Consider the following 12,796-nt stretch of genomic DNA (forward strand, 5'->3'; position numbering starts at 1 on the left):
TGGTTCATTCTTTGACATATGGCAAATTGTATATGTTAGAATAGAAGTTCTTTATGATGTCTTCTTTTGGGAGGAATGATAGAAATCACCTTAGATGGTGCATGTTCCTCTCATTTATGGTTACATGAGCCCAATTATGCCTGATTTACAGGGCTTGGTGGAACTGCAGTTTGATCAGAAAGGTGGAATGTGTGCTCTCCTGCCACATCAATGAATGGCTTAACTTTAACAACACCACGAGTGTCTTGTGAACAACAGAACTGCACAAATTGTGTTACATAAAAGAGCTGTTAGTTTCTGTGTGAAGCCCTTCCTTTCCTTTCAACAGAAATATTAGTATTTCTATGGAATTTTGGCCACCGCTCCTTCAAATTTGGAACCTCTCCTGTTTTTGATATTTTCACTTCAAAATTCCTCTTTGAGCAGGATTCAGTTATTAATTCTGCATATTCTTTCAGAACATATATCCTATCCATCTCGCTAATTTTCCTTTTTGTCTGTTGATATGCCTATCATGTGCAAGGTAGGACTACCCTCCAGTTGGAAAGTAATGGGTGATGAACTGAAACCTTCCCTGTGCCACAAGCATTAAACAAACCTCACCATTGAATGGTTTTTATTTTGGCCTCCACAACAGTCAGAGAATGAGTGAAAGTCTTTAACACATTGTCCAACATTTTCATTTATATAATTAAAAAGAAATGAACAGGCTTCATCAGAGCTTTTTCGTGCTGTTCCTTCATGATACAGATAAAAACCTCACTGTTCCACTCTGTAATTTGTGCGCATTAAAAGAATTAATGAAAGCTGCCACAATTGAAATGTAAGTTGTTTTTGTATCTGAGGTAATTGCAAATTCTGCATTATATCAAACGAGAGGCTTGCAATGGTAGAATCAGTGTCAGTTTTTGCTGTAACTGGGTGTAATTTCTTGTGCACTATTAACTCAGCTATGCTGGCCTTTTAGCAGCATCATTCAGAGATGGACTTTTCATATTTACCCAAGGCTTTTCACATGTACTGCTTGCAGACACTTGTGGTTGCCCAAATTTTAAATTAAAATGTCCATGCTTAATTTTCAAATAAAATTTATAATCAACTTGAATATCCAGTTTAAAAGTTTTGAACATCTGCCGCATAATCGTCACATGTTTATGGTCAAGATAATTCCATTCTTCATTGGCATAATGTGCTTTCTGGACTGGAAATGATTTGATGTGATTTTTCATTTCCACTTCCACTTCTTAAGCCACTGGTTTTGCACTGCCAGTATGTCATTTTCCCCTCTTGCAATACTCCAGCACCTGTGTTATTCTGAATTATGATACAAAGTCCTTTCGGATATGCCTCCTCTTAATAAGTGGGTTATCTGGATTCGAGTCCGAGTATGGCACAAATTTTCATTGTCGTCATTCCATCATACAGCTGATGGTTGTCCATATTCACAACTGTGAATACATTTCATGTTTTCCCCTCTTATCTCCTGGAGATTTACCTTCTTTCAACATATTGCCTTACTCGGCCATTGCTGACACCAGCAACAATTTGGAAGGCTGTTTTCCAAAACTGAATCTTTTTTTCAGACCTTGATAACCGATAAATGCATGACTGCAATTTTGGTTTCTTCCACCTAAATTCCTTATCACTTATAAGCTTCTTCCTTGCCACTTGTTTTACTTCTCTGAGGCTTTGAATGATTCCATCCTGTTCATTTTTTGTTCTATTGTGCTCCCCTCTGTTATCTTGTCATGCCTTTCATCTGACACGTGGAAACAGAATGACATATTCTGCTGAACTTAATTTTCTACATTATAATGTTCACTGTGGTAGTTATACTTTAATTCTGAAGTAATACTACATTTCAGGTTAGAACTCACATGCTGTTAGAACCATGATGTTTTGGTTGAACTCTGTTCCCTCTCCAATTTATACAAGCTTCATTTTTCACTCTGCTCGCTCTATGGCTACATGTTTTGGGAGCCCCACTACATTCTTTCTCTCTTCATCACTCCCTGACATTTGTCACTAACGTTATGACTGTCTGACATTTTATCACCAATGACAATAGAGATTAATCAATGAGAATGAGGCAATAATGATTATTTGCCCTTCTTAAAATTGTGCTGACAATATTAAATTTTGTGTGAGCCCCAATCTTTTGTACCTGTGGGCATTCTCTTCAGTGAAAGTGATAACAATGACTGCATAACAATACAAAAAGTACCAGAACATATGGGATTTTTATACATCTTTATCAGGCTACATCCTTAAAGCACAAAACCATACCTAACTCAATGTTGTCAAAAAATGGATGTGTGTATTTTCTTAATTTTCCCATTCATTTACTAAATAATTCAGTATTGCTTCTTGTGTTCTTACCTTACTCCTAAACCTTATCAGATCTTTCTTGAGGTCATGTTTTACTCTCTATTCACTACTTTTGTATACAATTCCTGATAGTATTTTTCAGCCATAAATACTCTGGATTTAGTACATTGTTAGACATAAAATGGACAGATGGATCATAACCTACAACTGCAAGTGTAAGAGGCAAAGGGCACGAAAGTAGAACAGTGGCTGAGAAGGGACTGAGACAGGGTTGTAGCCTATTCACCGTGTCATTCAATCTGTGCACTGAACAATCTGTCAAGGACACCAAGAAAAATTTAGACATGATTTTACAGTTCATGAATAAGAAATTACAGCTTTAAGGGTTGCCAATGACAGTGTAGTTCTGTCACTGTTGGCAAAGGACTTGGAGGGTAAGTTGAATGGAAGAAATAGTGTCTCTAAAAGAGTGTATAAGATGAACAACAAGAAAAGTGGTATCCTTCAGCTATTGTCATTAGGGAGTTGATCGTCATTTGTTTTACATGTCATTTGTTTCGTGGGTAACAGTGCTCCACATTTGGTAATTGAAGGATCAAGTGCTTTAATCCATTATTAAAAGTTGTTATCTTTTGATAACTGGGTCAAATTATTTTTTATATTGTCCATGGGCAATTTTAAAGTCTTGATTACAGCTAGTTCTCTGCATTAAACACAGCTCTCTCTTCCCAGTACAACATACATTGATCCAGACAAAGGAAAGACTTCTTGCTTTTCATCCATGTGGTAGGTCTCCCCAGACACAGTTTTTGGGTGCCTTTCCCAAAACTTACCCATCTCCTAAACCTAACCAGTCCTTTTCCTTCACCCCTCTTCTTTCCTCTTCAATCCTTCTACAAGAAGATGGAGCCACTGCCTCCAAAATCTCGCACATTTCTATAATCTTTGTATATCTTTTCTCGTGCCACCAGTTATTGAGTGGATCTGAATCTACAAAATTACATTATGTCTTCAATGAGAGCAGAAGACACTAGCTCAGACCACTACATAGCTGAAATTAATATCAAATTTACACCTTTAAAGAAAATTATATACAACCTACATCAGCTGATTAAAAATGAGAAGTACCACCAAATAAAACAAATCATTAAATTAAAAAGAACCATAAACCTCCAAATCACAAAAATTCCAGGAGATTCTACAAAATCCTTGGGAATTAATTGCAATAGTATGAACTACCTACGGTAATATTTAAGGATAAAGCTAGAAGACACTCACACAGTAACAAAGAAAATGCTGAAACCATGACAGAAGTATTTAATAAAGTTCTGGACTGTGAAGAAGGCAAAGATCTCTTACTGACCAATGTAAGCAACCCAACAACAACCAAACCTAACAAATCAGTCCCTTCAGATTTCCCAGATGTAGAAAAAGAAATCAGAGGTCAAAAAATTGTAAGGTGGTTGTTAAAATGTGACGCAGCCAAGATCTCCTTACACATACACAGCCCTCTCTTCCCAGTATAACGTAGATTGAACCAGAAGAAGGAAAGACTTCTTCCTTCTCATCCATCTGGTAAGTCTCCCCAGACCCAGTGTTCTGGGTGGCTTTCCCAAACCCTACCCATCTCCTAAACCTGGTTCACAACATTCTTCCAGTTTTCTGGCGTTATTCATATGACAGCCTTGTTTACCAGCCTCTCTGTGTCTCCCAATGTAAAGGTTTTTTTTCGCTCCGCAACATCTACTTTTATTTGAGCCGAGATGAGTTCAGTTGCGTTGTAATGGCAGTGGTACGGTGGAAGACAAATAACTTTGTAGCCGTGGTTATCTGCTAACGTATCAATCACATAATGCGTCTTCTGTGGCTTGTATCATTTGACTACTTCCAGAAGTTCCGCTTTCCACATATTCTGTTCGAAGCTTGTTTTATTATCTTTCAACCAGCTGACTACTCTGCCTCTCCTTGCAGCAGCTGTTGGTGCCTTATCTAATTATACAAATGGTATGGCGTGTTGCCCATTACAAAAACACTACCAGAACTGACGTTTGGTAGCAAACGAGTAACAAACCAGTCTTTGAATGTATCTGAATTCATCTCCTCATGGTAGTTGAGAGATTTTATTGACTGAAACATCATCATAGCACTGGGCACAAAACCGTTCATAGAGCCAGCATGGCATATAATGTCGCCCTCCCTTACCAGTGGGTACACACATAGTTCCGTGGCGCGTGTCGTCTGTCCTTGTGACAGAACATGCGTGACGCACATTGACCCACGTTTCGTCCATCCATATTACATTTTCCAGATTGACTGCTAGCAACTCGCGCAGGAAACGACATCTCCGTGCTACAGTGTCCTCGCATTCCGTTAATACCTTTCATACTGAGAACTTTTTCCAATGGAAGCCAATTTCTTTTTTTTTCAAAACAATGGAGAGACTTGTCGTTCTGCCTGCGAACAAACCACTGTCCAACAGTGATGCCATCAACTTTTTAAGTTTCGAATTCTCCTTCCTGCTGTAGTACGCGTATATGTGTTGCCTGATAGCACTTTTGACAAAGTTGTCTGTTTCAGTCACACGACACGATCTCTTTCTGAAGTTTCCAGGCGTCACAATAACAGGGCTCGCAGCTGAATTGGCAGCTTCTTCTCATTTGTAACTCTCTTCACTGTCGCTGTAGAGATGTGCAATGCTTCTGCCTTTGTCAACCAATTTTCTCACTGATTCATTGCTGCCAGTAGTTTTTGATAATCCATGTATATCAAATGTGTGATTTTGTGTTGGTATGTTCCAGTAATTTTATATCCATAATTTGTATTATTTAGCATGTTGGATAGTGGGTTCAGAGCAAGGCAGAACCAGAAAGGACTTAATGAGTCTCCTTGGTATATTCCACACTTAATCTTATTATTATTATTATTTCTTTCTTTTCTCAGACGTTATGTCTGGTCAAAAATGGAAAGTGGCGTGGACCTTGATCAAGCGTGACTTCCTTTTAACAGTACGGTATATGTTATATTGCATTTAGGAAGTTTTGGGTAATTGAACATGTATCAATAATTACAGATTTCTGTAGTTGTATATATAAGTTTGGATGTAGCTGTATTGCATCGATGTAATGGTGCCAATTTATTATTATTATTATTATTAGTTAGTGGGAGTGCTCGGACATGAAGCATTGTCATGCTGAAGCCTTCTAATTTCTGCTAGTATGGAAGGTTGTCCAGCAATCAAATACTTTCCAAACAGGAAGAACCACATTTTAACTGTGTTGATTTTATCTGTGGGCAAAGTGTGTGGAAGAACTAAATGCCAGTAGGTAGGACAGTGCACATTTCTTTTCTGAGGTGGAGTTGTTGATGGCACTTGTGATGCACTGGGAATTACTTTACCGTTCATTTTAGCTCACAGACTGCTGCGACACACACACACACTGAAAGAAACACTGCACTGCAGTCACGGACTGTGCGGCTGGTGCCGGCGAAGATTAGAGTCCTCCCTCGGGCGTGGGTGTGTGCGTTTGTCCTTAGGACAATTTAGGTTAAGTAGTGTGTAAGCTTAGGGACTGATGACCTTAGCAGTTAAGTCCCATAAGATATCACACACAATTGAACATTTTTGAGAAACACTGCATTCAAGATATACTCATTTGAAAGTAGATTTTTGATTATGATATCAATGAAACAAAAAGAACCTGAATAGACTTTGTGCGTGACTTACAATGTGTAGTGCCTGAGAAGAAACCAAACGTAAAAAGAAAAAAAAAAGACGAATAAAAATAAGCAGCACCCATATGTCACAGACTCACTAGTTCTTGGTTCAGTATAATACAAACAAGAACCAAATATTATTTATCTTTAATCATTTTATAAACAAAACTAATCAAATTTTTTTCTAAAATGAAGTTTGGCAATAATGTTTGTGATATAGGATGGAGGGGGAATTAGCTAATACCTTACGCACTCAGGGGTAGGGACAATGACCTTATAATTGTTGCCACCACAGGCAAGAAGTAACATATACTTTATCGACTATAGCAGGTCATTTCCATATTTTTAATTTACATTGTTCATATTTACTGAAATTATTTTCCCGACCTTGATATAATCCTCGAGTGATTCGCATATGTGCCACTGCAGATTTCAGGAACTCTGTGTGATGCAGCTGTTGTTGAAATTCGAAATAAATGTTTTAGACTTGTGTAAATGTTTCCAGTTGTTGGCACGGAGCGTAAGTGCGAGTCTCTCTTCAGCCGAGGTCCCTAGTCTATAGCCACAGTCTTGATTTTAGTTTTCCTTTCAATACGTGTTACCAAGCAGCGAAAATCATCCAACGACATACATATCGAGGCAGGCCTTATGAAGTTAGTGACTAGTGAACTGCCACCACATATCTGATGCTTCCACAAAAATTCAGACCGAAATTTTACTCTTCCTTCGCTGCTTTGTTTCCTGCATCAGCAACAGCGCAGTTGACATACACGACAATCCTGTCTAGATATCACTGTTTTCATCGCAACTATTTCACTGCGGTGTGGTTCTATCGGGTATCTGTGTATGTAAGTTTAGTACCAAAGAAACAAAATCACAGACTTTGCTTTTGTTCGCTCTCTCAATACTCATTTGGCAGTGCTTTCTTTCGCTCGTCTAGTGTAAACGCTTGTTCGTAAGTACAAGCGAATTGTAGTGAACTGTTGTCTGGATTGCTCGTTCGCTTGTGTTTGCTGCGGTGCACAGTCACTACACAGCAGACGGTGACAGGAGAGACAAGACTACACCAACAGAGTAAGGGACGTAGTTCACATAAGTTACGACATCCAGTTGAAGGGCCAATTGTAGTGTCTGATTCCAACCGTCGGCTTTGAACAGTGATGTCATATCTAAGACAAAGATGCTACATTGAGGTAATCTTTGAAAGTAACTGATCAAAAAAGTAACTGATAAAAAAAAACGAATGTAGCATACTATAAAATTATGTACAATCACAGGTGATTAATTACTTAGCCAAGATTTATATCGGAAAGAACAGAAAAAGAGTAATATCCATGTCTGGAATAAATTAATATCGTAATATATGTGAGTAAGAAAAGGACAGATAACCTTTAAATCTATTACAGTATAGCATGTGGTGAAGTCATTATACTATAAAATAGCATTAATATATAATAATTATTGAATCTAAAAATTCTACTGTGGGAAAGTGGGAGTTTTTGTGCATGGAGAAACTGAAATGGAACAAAATAACAGAAAATGAAATAAATCGTAACATATATGAAACATTACAAAAACAGTAGCAAGACATGTGAAGAACCTGACACACAAATCCTGAAAGAGCTGTCGGTATACATGTAATGAACAGTCACATAAAGTAACAAATGTTGGCATCAGTAAGTTGCATTAAACGATGTAGGTCAGTTCTATTTACAGATTCCAGTAATTTCATGGTTCATTATTTAGATAGTTTATCCAGGAGGTTTGTGCACTGGGTAATAGGATTTCATCATTAATAATTACTCTCTGTACTACTATGGGAAAGTAACAAATATTGGAATCAGTAACCCCAATTGACCTAATTGGTTTATTCCATTTACCGATTCCAGTCCTTCCGCAGTTCGTTATTTAGACAAATTTAATAACACATATATACAGTACAGTGATATAGGACTTCTACATTTACTATTACTTTTTGCACTACTATTAAAAAGAAAAAAAACTTGGAATCAGTACGGTACTTTCGTATTCCCTGGATCATTTGCACAACAAGTTGTAATGATGTGGAAAGAATCATTTTACGCTCAAGTAACAAATTTACAATATGCTGCTACATCCAGACTATTTACAGGGTGTTTTTATTATTTTTTAATTATAAAGAAGTTAATTACTAATTACTACCAACCACATTTTACACATTATCGGTACACAAACAGAAACACAGACAGTTGTTATCGAGGAGAATCTTTTCAGTTGGTTTTCAAATTTAACTTCGCCGTGTGTCACATGTCTCTGATCAAAATTTTGATAGTAGTATTGTGCTTCACTTTTTGTGCAAAAGACAACCTCAAACATGGATAGTGAACGTCATTTTTTTTTCTTCTGGTGTTGTAATTATGCACATCATTGCTCCTTTTGAATTGTAGTGGGTTATATACAGCAAACTTAATGAGGGAGTTAACATATTGTGATGCAGTAGTCAGAATAACAAACTCTTGAAACAGATGTCTACAAGCTGACCATGGGTAAGCACCACTTTTCCGAGCAAAAAAGCCTTTCTCAAAGATAAGTTACACCAGAACTTTATTCCATGTGACATTATTGAATGGAAGTATGGAAAATACGTGGTCTCTCCCCAATATCTGCGAGGTTTTTGAGTGCAAATGTGGCTGAACTAAGTTGTTTTAGGACTTACAAAAGCTTTTTATTTCCCTAGTAAGTCTAATCAATATAGACATTAAGAAAATTTTGATGTTCCACCCTATGTATCATTTCCCCACCATTTGTTACAGTTATCATGGGTTTAGTACCCATAAGAGGGCAGAACTGCATAATTTGTGCCTTTTGAAATTGAGAGCGAGACCATGTGAAGAAAACAGTCAATGATACGTTTAAGAAGATTGTTTCTCATTTCTTCTCCTGCTGTATACATGCTTGGATTGATTGCAAAACTAGTGTCATCTACAAAAGGAACTAACTCTGTTTGTTGTGTGTTAGACGAGTGATAATTTACATTATGGCAGATCTATGATGGGACCTTGGGGAACCCTATATATGATTTCTCTCATTAGAAGAATCTACCCTGATTACATTGGTTGGTTTACTATGAATAACTTTTCACATTCTATTTATTATGTATGATATTATCTGTTGGTTGGCTGTGCCATCAATTCCATAAAACCTCAGATCATCTACAAGAATGTTGTGATTTACACACTCAGATGTCTTAGATAGATCACGGAAAATAACAACTGGTGCTATTTTGTTATTTCATCATCACAAGTTTTCATGCTCATCATGGAGCATTATGACTCCACAAACTGAGTGTCTCCATCCTGTTAGGCCCTGTTGAAGAAGTAGACCAGAGATTATCTTCTCCTCGGTCTCTTGCCCTCGGTGTTCCCTTCTGAGATTATTTTCTCCACATCTTCTCACAGTATGGCCAAAGGGTGGAGAATTTTTTGATTGATACAAGAAGAAAGGTGTCTGGAGATATTCAGTTGCTCAACAACAAACATCTGTTCTTCTTCCCATCCATTTTATGTACAGTAATCTGTCAGCACCAAAGCTCAAATGCATCAATATGCTGCACACACGTGTGTCTCTCCTGTCTTTGGACAAAATGATGGGCAACTATTGATGCTCTAAAAATTAGTGAATGACAAATAATAAGAATTAACAGTGAGACATTAGCAAAAGAAGATTAGACATCATCTAAATTGGTGATGCTTGGGAAGCAGAAGCACCTCAAGAGGACAGTCACAAATTGTATTCTTTCTCATCATAAAATATACAGTTTGTGTATTATTCGAGAAAGGAACAGCCAATGCATATAAAACTATCTGCTTCTCTTGTGGCAGCAGACCTGTTTCCGGGTAGTTAATCATTCTTGCCTCAATTTGTAAGAAAGTTAGGATTCCATTACATACCTGTTTGTGGCTGGATGTTATTAATGCAGCACCAAGATACTACAGCCTGGCGCTGCCGTTTCCTGAGTGAATCAGTAGGGGCGAATTTTTAAAAAATCATTTGGCTTAATGAAACCTGGGTAAAAGTGGGACACAGCTTTGGAAAAAGTTGTAAATATGATACCATCAGCAGTAGTATGGCAGCTCAAACTGGCATAGAGAAGTAAAATAATTGTAGAGCACACTGGAACTTCAGAAAGTTTCATTCCTAGTTGTCTGCTGTTATTAAGTTCGCAGAAGACCTCCGAAGAAGAGGTGAAGCACAGGATTTTTGTAAAATGGTTTTAGGATACAGTACTTAAAAACGTTACCAAAAAAAGTCAGTGATCTTTATGGACTACTATTTATATTATCAGTACCTAAGGTAGAACACCCACAAAGACAGTGAGGAAAAAAAAGACATTATTTGCTGTCTAGAGAAATGAAACGAACCTGTTGACAGTAACTTAAAATGCTGGCACCTCCAACATAGTAGTTGCCCATTCACTTTCAAACTGTGGACTGGCTTTTCTGGGTGATGTCGAACTACTTATAGATGTAGGTAAGAATGAATTATTATTTAGAGAAGAACGTAATGCAATGAAATATAGCTTGACTGGAATTTAGTTTTTTATGGCCTAAAGAATCAACAGAATTCTGAATTACATACAACTTTGCTGGCTAAAAATTTACAATAATGAACATTATTTTTCTTCTGCATTGTGAGCCTTGTCTTCTATATGAATGAGAAAAAGTGCAAATTTAAATGGATTACTTGAAATAATCAGTATGTTGGTTCACCAATGCTGTACACCTGATGGTATAGAAAATTTAAGGTAAGAAAGTAGTTGAAGTCCAGAGTCTAACAGTGGCTCTGACTAAATCTGCAATGGAAAACACTACTGTATTAAACTTCATGGACAGTGCCGTGCAAATGTCAACATGTGGTCAGGATTCTGGTGTGCTAAGCATGAAGGGACCTTAGAAAACAAGTTACACATATCATCCCATGCAAAGATCACTGTCCAAGGAGATTGACGCATTGTCGGAAAGGGTACACATTGCAGGTTTCCAGCACATACAGGTGTGTTACAGTACCGACTGGAAATTTACTGTAAGTTCATGTATAAGGGGCAGTGCACTGAATTTCTGTGAATGCCTTTTGGTGTGTGGACCAAATGCAATGTCATGTCCATCCGCAGTGAAATTGTGCCAACCATTTGACTGACGTCGAACAGACCTGGGCAATGCTGGTTGGTAACTCCAGGCCTTCCACTGTGCAATTTTCGGCAAGGGGGGGGAGAGCTTTTCCAATAATGTCAACATTCATACAGCATGGTTCCATGGCCTAGGAGCAGATTTCTATTGTTGAGGAAGTTAACGACTGTTCAATGTTCTGACCATTGTTTACAGAGACTTGGCGACTGTGGTGAAAAAATAGTGCCACATATCTGTGTCACTTGGAAGTGTAATGCAGCATCCAGTAAAAGTTATTCTGCCTGCAATGATAAAGTTTACCATACAAAGAGTGGTTCAACAATTTGAGATTTATCACGTCACATTGTTCTGGGTCTGGTGAGCTTATAAAAGTATTTTTTAAACAAACTGCCATAATTTGAATTTGTTGCCACATAATTTGCAAATCTCTTCAGTATGTTGCTTCAGAGTCCATTGGTTTCTGGTGTGAATTTACTCCCTTTGTCAGAAAAGTTCCAGGACAGGTATTTTAAAAAATAGAAAATTACACTTACCAAGTAATTATCTTAGCTCCTATCGAAATTAGTCCCCTTGTCTCTCTATACACAGTTGCCAATGTTTCTGGAGGTCTTGGAAGCATGCAGGAAAATTTTCAACTGCAATTGCTGTAAGGTCATTTCTCACAGCCCGTTGGATGTCTGCAATATCCTGATGGAGCTTTCCTTTCAGTCACCCTTTCACTCAAACAAGGAAAAAACAAAAAACTGTGAGGCGAAAGGGCAGTTAAACATGGTGGATGTGGGATGGCAATAACAAAATGTCTGCCCAGCTTTGGGGTATTGCACTGTCATGCAGTGAAAACCAGTACTGAGAATGTCACAAATCAGGGCGGTGATATCAAATGACTTGTCGTAAATGTTTCAAGACTTCAGTGTAAAAAGTTTGGTTTACTGTTTGAACTGTAGGAGTTTACTCATGGTGAATAATCCTTAATTATCAAAGAATGCGGTCAACATTTCCTATATTCTCAATGGTTGTCATTCGACCTTTTTTTTTTAGGATGGTAATCCAGGTCTCTGTCATTCAGCACTTTGACGCTTGGTGTGAGGGCTATACTGGTAGCACCAACTTTCTTCCTCAGTAATAACCCTTGACAGAAATGAGGGATTGTCCAATTTTCACAAGTGGTTTTCCAGAGCGTAAAGCAGAACATAATGTTAATTCATTGCTCACAATCGGCATTCATTGTGTGACCATAACTAAAACCTAAACAGCATGTTGCTAAGCACAGTCCTGTCACTTAGTGATTTTACATGGCAATGTGGCCAAGTTCATTTCAAGGACACACTCATACCATGTCACATAAAAACAACATTTTTCAGTTTTGCAAACTTGAAAATAAAAAAAAATAAAAACCTGTCCTGAAACTTTTTTGACAGAGGGAGTATTTTAACATAATTTATATATGTTACAGTGACTGATTATGAAAAAAACATGATAGTCCCACAGGTACATCGTATTCTGCAGTCAGTGTGAAGTGCATGGCACAAAGTACTTCCTGTTGTAATTGATACGTCTTCCAATTCCATTAGCTTGTATAAATCTGTTTG

At 37.6% G+C, this 12,796-nt stretch overlaps 1 protein-coding gene and 1 long non-coding RNA gene across 4 annotated transcripts in view; one reads left to right on the forward strand and one right to left on the reverse strand.

Annotated features, from left to right (window-relative positions):
• LOC126213500 (putative sodium-dependent multivitamin transporter) overlaps positions 1-12,796 on the reverse strand; it is a 616,831-nt gene that overhangs the window by 539,209 nt on the left and 64,826 nt on the right. The window lies entirely within an intron of this gene.
• The window catches only part of LOC126213506 (uncharacterized), a 394,607-nt gene that overhangs the window by 113,286 nt on the left and 268,525 nt on the right, over positions 1-12,796 (forward strand). The window lies entirely within an intron of this gene.

The sequence above is a fragment of the Schistocerca nitens genome, chromosome 11 (genome assembly GCF_023898315.1).
Source record: "Schistocerca nitens isolate TAMUIC-IGC-003100 chromosome 11, iqSchNite1.1, whole genome shotgun sequence".
In the NCBI taxonomy this organism is placed as follows: domain Eukaryota; kingdom Metazoa; phylum Arthropoda; class Insecta; order Orthoptera; family Acrididae; genus Schistocerca; species Schistocerca nitens.